The following is a 6573-nucleotide window of genomic DNA, read 5'->3' on the forward strand; positions in this document are numbered from 1 at the left end:
CTAAACCGCTAAAAAGACATGACTAAAAAGGGTACCAATTTCTCCGTTTGGCCTGAGGCTGCTGTGCGCGCATTTGAATTTCTTAAGAACAGTTTTGTTTCGGCCCCCATTCTTGTGCAGCTAGACGTATCAAAACCCTTTGTTGTGGAAGTCGATGCGTCTGAGGTTGGTGTGGGGGCGGTACTATCTCAAGGCTCATCTTTGAGTGGTTTGCATCCGTGCGCCTATTTCTCCAAGAAACTGTCGTCCGCCGAACGTAACTACGATATCGGCAACAGGGAGTTGTTGGCTATCAAGTTGGCCTTTGAGGAATGGCGACACTTCTTGGAGGGGTCTGTTCATCAGGTAACTGTTATTACTGATCATAGGAATCTGCTGTATTTGGAGTGTGCCAAGCGTCTGTCCCCCAGGCAGGCTCGCTGGGCATTGTTTTTCATGTGGTTCAATTTTGTTGTCACTTACAGACCGGGGTCTAAAAACACTAAGGCGGATGCTCTGTCCAGGCATTTTCCGGGGGGAGAACCTCGGGAGGATCCAGTACCCATCCTCCAAAAGGGTGTTGTGGTTTCGGCTCTCACTACCGAGGTTGAGGCTGAGATTGCCGAGGCTCAGGAGGAGGTACCATCTGAGCTTCCCATCAACAAATCTTTTGTACCGCTTCATCTCCGCTTAAAGGTTTTGGCGGAGCATCATGATGCTGTCCTGGCTGGCCACCCAGGGGTTAGAGGTACCTTGGAGTTGGTGTCACGTCGGTTTTGGTGGCCCAAGATCTGACAGGACGTGGTCTCATACGTGTCAGCTTGTACCACGTGCGCTAGGGCTAAGACGCCCCGCTCCCATCCTGTTGGCACACTACTTCCTCTTGAGGTACCTAGTAAGCCATGGACGGAAATCTCCATGGATTTCATCACTGATTTGCCCTCATCAGCTGGGAACACTTGGTGATTGTTGATCGGTTTTCAAAAATGTCGCACTTTGTGTCTTTGCCTTCGTAGCCTAACGCTAAGACTCTGGCTCAGGTATTTGTGCAGGAGGTGGTCAGACTTCATGGGGTTCCGTCTGACATCGTGTCTGATAGGGGGTCTCAGTTTGTGGCAAAATTTTTCAAAGCATTTTGCTCACGGCTGGGGATCAAGTTGTCTCATTCTTCGGCGTTTCATCCTCAGTCAAATGATCAGACTGAGCATATGAACCAAAATTTGGAACAGTACCTACGCTGCTTTGTCTCTGATAACCAGGAGGAGTGGTCTACCTTTCTTCCTTTGGCTGAGTTTGCCATCAATAATCACCGCCAGGAGTCATCTGGGGAGTCTCCGTTTTTTTGTGTTTACGGGCTACATCCTCAATTTTGTACTTTGAGTCAGAGGGGCTCTTCCAGCGTTCCGGAGGAGGACCAGTTAGGAGCACAATTGTCGTCAGTCTGGAGGAGAGTTAAACAGCGCCTGTTGAGTGTGGATGTTAGGTACAAACGTGTGGCTGACAGTAGGCGTGTGCCAGGTCCGGACCTGAGTGTGGATGACTGGGTGTGGTTATCCACAAAAAATATAAGACTCAAAATACCGTCCCTTAAATTGGGTCCACGGTTTATTGGTCCATTTAGGGTCACCGCCGTCATTAACCCAGTAGCGTACCGACTGGAGCTCCCTACGGTGTATAAGATACACAACATGTTCCACAGGTCTCTTCTGAAGAAGGTGGGGGGTTCTGTGGATGCGGCGCCTATGCCACCTCCAGTCTTGGTGGATGGTAACCTGGAATTTGAAGTCTCCAAGGTGGTTGACTCTCGTGTAGTGCGCCGCACTTTACAGTACTTGGTACACTGGCGTGGTTATGGGCCTGAGGAGAGGCCCTGGGTACCAGCCTCGGACATTCATGCGGATTGGCTGGTCAGGTTTTTTCATCATCGCCATCCAGACAAGCCGGGTCCTATAAGCCGTGAGGGCCCTGGGGTCCCTCGCAGAAGGTGGGGTACTGTCATGTCGGACGCTGTTCAGACCAGGTCGTCCGACAGACAGCGGTAATTCCGCTTTTGACCACTATTTGCTCATTGGCGTCGGCTAGATTTTATCTAGCTGTTCCGGGGTTAATTTACCTGATCCTCGGATTGAAAGCTGGGCCATGCCCATTGCCTTTAAATAGTTCTCCTGATCATTGGGCGTCGCCGATTATAGCTTCTGTCTTGTGCGTTGTTATCTCGGTCTGGAGTGGAGAGCTGGTTGTTGGAGAATCGTTGCTGGTGGTGTATTTTCCTTTGTCTTATTTACTCCTTCCTATATTTGTATTTATTTTGCCCTGCACATTTATAGTGTATTCCTGAGTGACTGCGGCGTGGTGTATATTTTCCTTTATCCTTGTCTGTGCTTACTGTGGGTATTGGTGTATTGCATTCACTGGGTGGTGGGCGGAGGTTTTCAGCCTAGGGTTGAAACAGGAGGCAGGGTGAGGTTCGAGGCCTGGACATGCACACCATCAGTGTAAACTTCAGGTAGAGGGTCAGTCAGGAATTCCCTAGTCTGAGGGAAATTGCAGGGGTCCGGGTTATTAGCTCTCGCCCACCTAGTCTCCCCGTGACAACGCATGGGGACCCCACTGACATAGGGGAGCTGCGCATGCGACTGTTCCGTCAGGTACAAAGAGAGGGGGAGACCGTGACGCAATATATGAATGCCCTGCAGGAACTTCATACTGTCATTATACGGAAGGACGGCGTAAGTGTGGGGTCAGTTGACGTTGTGCTGTGAGACCAACTGGTGACAGGCTTGCGAGATGTGTTGATGAAACAGGCCCTGCGAGAGCGCATGCGCGTAAAGCTAGATATGACCTCTGAGGTCGGGAGTGAGGCACGCACGCGCGAGCAAGAGCAAGGAGTGGTAGCGCCAGTGGGGAAGGTATGGAGCGGGGAGGTAACCGCCCCTCAATGGGTAGAAGACTTGAAGAAGGAGGTTAAGTGGGTCCGTGAGGAAGTGGCTGAATACAAGAAGACCCCTGCTGCAGAGTACAGCCCTCCGGTGCGAGAAAGAGAGACCGCCCCCCAAAGTGAGACTAGTGCCGCTCGGCGAAGAAGGACTCCGACATGCCACAATTGCGGAGCACCCAGTCAGAATGAAGAGGAGATGACATACACCCCGGATTCCTGGTTGAAGATAAGAAGAATCTAGGAAGAAATTGAGAGTCTGGGGAAAGCCCTGACTGCCGTTTTGGGGACCAGCGGCATACCCCGAGGTAACGTGTGGAAGCAGCCAGAAAGAGATAGCGGAGAGGTGCATAGCATGAAGAAGGCTTCAGTGGTGGCCCCAGAGTGAAACTCCATATCCTGGGGTGAAGAGCAACCGCAGATGAGAGATGTCTCCCGCCAAGGTCGACGATCCAGACTAAAGCGCCCTCCAGACAGACGCAAACATGAGTGCTGGTCATGCAGAAGGGTGGGACACATGTCCAGAAGTTGCCCTACCCGAGAAGAGCGGTGGCAGAGATCCGCTCACCCCTCTGAGGGTCCTGCTAACTGGAGGGAATGTCGCCACTGGAGAGAGTGGTAAGGCAGGAAGAGAAGAGCCCCACCTAGAGCAAGACAGTGTACCACAATGTTGGATGCCCAGGAGAAGGGGAGAAAGTGCCAAGTGTTCCTGCGATGCTCATTTTCAAGGTCCTAGTCGATGAGAAGGAGGAACCACTGATGTCGTCCCAAGAGGTGAAGAGTGTGCTGGCTGTCAGCTCACCAGTTCCTGATCGGACAGAGGAAATGGAACAGCTGTGTGAGACAGGGCGTGTGGCTGAGAAGCCCTGGGAAGTGATGCCCGCAGAGCCCAGCGCAGATGATGAAGAGTCCGGCCTGCATGGTCTTAATTCATCTGATTCTAGTTTTGATGAGAATGCTCCTGTCAAAGAGAGGGGGAGCTATGGAGAAGAATTAATTGTACTAAGCCCCCAGAGCCCGGGCAAGAAGTCCCTAAAGTTTCCAAAAACGACAAGGAAAAGGACGAATCGCCTATGCAAGCATCTGCTAGCGGCAAAGCCAAGAAGAAGAAAAGGAAGAAGAGAACAGTGGATGCCATTGGAAACTCTAATGTGACAACACAAAATTTGTCTGAGGAACTTTCTTCTATGGCTGCCGACGAAGTAGAGGAAGAATATCTCAATCTGACTGATGAACAACTCCTAGACCATTTAGTTTGGCAGTATGTGAAAGAAGAAAGGCAGAAGGAGATGCGAGAATTGCAGGTATCTGACTCCCCTCAAAAGAACAAAGAGAAGCACGAAGAGTTCTCGCCCGTGGAATGGAGAGCTTCAAGAGAGGGGGAATGTAAGGAGGTTGCTTTCCCTGCTCCTTACCTGGAACCACTTAGTCGGACAGCTGGGTTGTTGGGGGGAGGACTTTCTGCCCTGGACAGAGGGGATCATGTGTCTGCTGGGGGCAGAGAGGAAGAGAGAGGGGTGTGGTCAGAAAAGAGCGGGAGAGCAGAGCGCGCGAGACAGAGGGGACAGTGCGCCAGAGAGAGAGCAGGCTGCAGCGCCATGCTCCCTGAGAGAGAGTGCTCCCCGTGAGGGCACTGAGGCTGAGATACCAGCTGTAGTGAAGGCTGGATATGAGAGTGTGGACTTGGAAGCCTCCATAATCAGAGAAGACATATCCCCTGACAGTGGCCTGAGCGTGCAGCCCCGGTGACTGCAGTGACAAGCCAGGACCCCTGAGTGTGACAAGTAAACTGCTCAGTGTGTGTGTAGCATTGCTACTGCAGAAAGACTGCCAGGCTAATATACAGAGACTGTGCAGTAGAGTGGCTGTGTTACTTCTTGCTTCCAGCTTCACTTGGAGAAAAGACTGTAAAGACTTAACCCAGAGTCTCCAGTTCCCAGGAGATAGAGGGGAGACTTCAGGATCTCAAGCGCTGCTGGTGACTGTACCCACATTGAAATAAGGACCCTCCAGTCAGGACATCCCTGGACTGATAAGTTACAAGAACACTCATTAACCATTTTGATTCTGCTTAACTGTTTACTGTTTGCTTTATCTCTATTAACCCCCTGTTTACTCCCTGCGAGGAGAATCTTACTCCTGTTAATAAATTCCCCTCAACAGTTGGTCTGTCTGTTCTGTGGTGACATAGTCTACCCTGCACCCTATTACACAGTCACAACACATGCATGGAGAGTCTCTTTGTTGTGCTCTCCATGCATGCGTTGTGACTAGGGTTGAGCGAAACGGATCATTCATTTTCAAAAGTCGCCGACTTTTGGCAAAGTCGGGTTTCGTGAAACCCGACCCGACTCCAGCGTGGGATCGGCCACGTGGTCGGCGATCTTGGCGCCAAAGTCGCGTTTTGTATGACGCCTTCCCCGCCATTTTTTCAGCCAATTAAGGAGTGTGGGCAGCGTGATGACATAGGTTCCGGCCTGGTTTCTGCGGCGTCATAGAGCCATATTACCGTTTGGGCTTCAGTGATTCAGTCAAACACAACATATGCTTTGCACGGAGGGGAGAGAGAGAGAGAGAGAGAGAATCCACATTGACTTGCATTCGGTTTCGTGTTCCGGTCCAGAACCCGACTTTACAGTAGAATCGGCCGATTTCACGCGATCCGACTTTCGAGAAGGTCGGGTTTCACAAAACCCAACTCGATCCTAAAAAAGCAAAAGTCGCTCAACCCTAGTTGTGACTGTCACTCAGCCTCAACACATGTAGCTGCGGCGCTGAATAGCTGATTAACGGGAGCGCTCCATGTACCCAGGTTACCGATCCAGCTATTTGGTAAGTGCTATAGCTATTCGGATATTCCTTGTTATGTCTTGAAGGGTCTCCCCACTCCAATTGTACTGGGTTTACCCTGGTTGGTGAAACATAATCCTATAGTGGATTGGCAATCCAGAGAAACTGTGGAATGGGGAGATTACTGCCATGAGAACTGCTTAAACCTTTCCCTTTCTACATGCTCTGCATGAACCTTACCTGCATTTTTGTCTGGCTTTGAGGATGTATTTTCTGAAAGGGGTGACAGGATTTGCCTCCCCATTGTGCATATGACTGTCCTATAAACCTGACTCCTGGAGCTAAACTGCCCAAGTCCAGACTGCACAATCTTTCCGGTTCTGAGAGACAACCCATGAAAGATTTTATTGCTGAGAGTCTTGAGAAGGAACATAACAGACCTTCATCTCTGCCCATGGCGGCAGGGTTCTTTTTCGTGAAGAAGAAAGATGCTAGTCTCCATCCCTGTTTAGATTTCTGGGAATTACGGTAAATCTAATTACTATCCCAGATCCATATCTTCTTCCCCTGATTCCAGATTTATTCCACCAGGTTGTGGGTGTTAAGGTTTTCTGCAAGTTAGACTTAAGGGGGCCTATAACCTGATTAGAAGCAGGGAAGGGGATTGAAAATAGCATTTCGAGAGCCTAGTTATGCCTTTTGGTCTCACCAATGCACCAGCGGTGTTCCAGCATTTCATAAATTATATTTTCCTTCATTTGGTGGGCAGGTTTGTGATGGTCTATCTGGATGATATTTTGGTTTATTCACCTGATTTGGAGGCACATCGAGGGCATGTTAAACAGGTGCTTCAGATATTAAGGGATAAC

The sequence above is a fragment of the Ranitomeya variabilis genome, chromosome 1 (genome assembly GCF_051348905.1).
Source record: "Ranitomeya variabilis isolate aRanVar5 chromosome 1, aRanVar5.hap1, whole genome shotgun sequence".
Classification (NCBI taxonomy): domain Eukaryota; kingdom Metazoa; phylum Chordata; class Amphibia; order Anura; family Dendrobatidae; genus Ranitomeya; species Ranitomeya variabilis.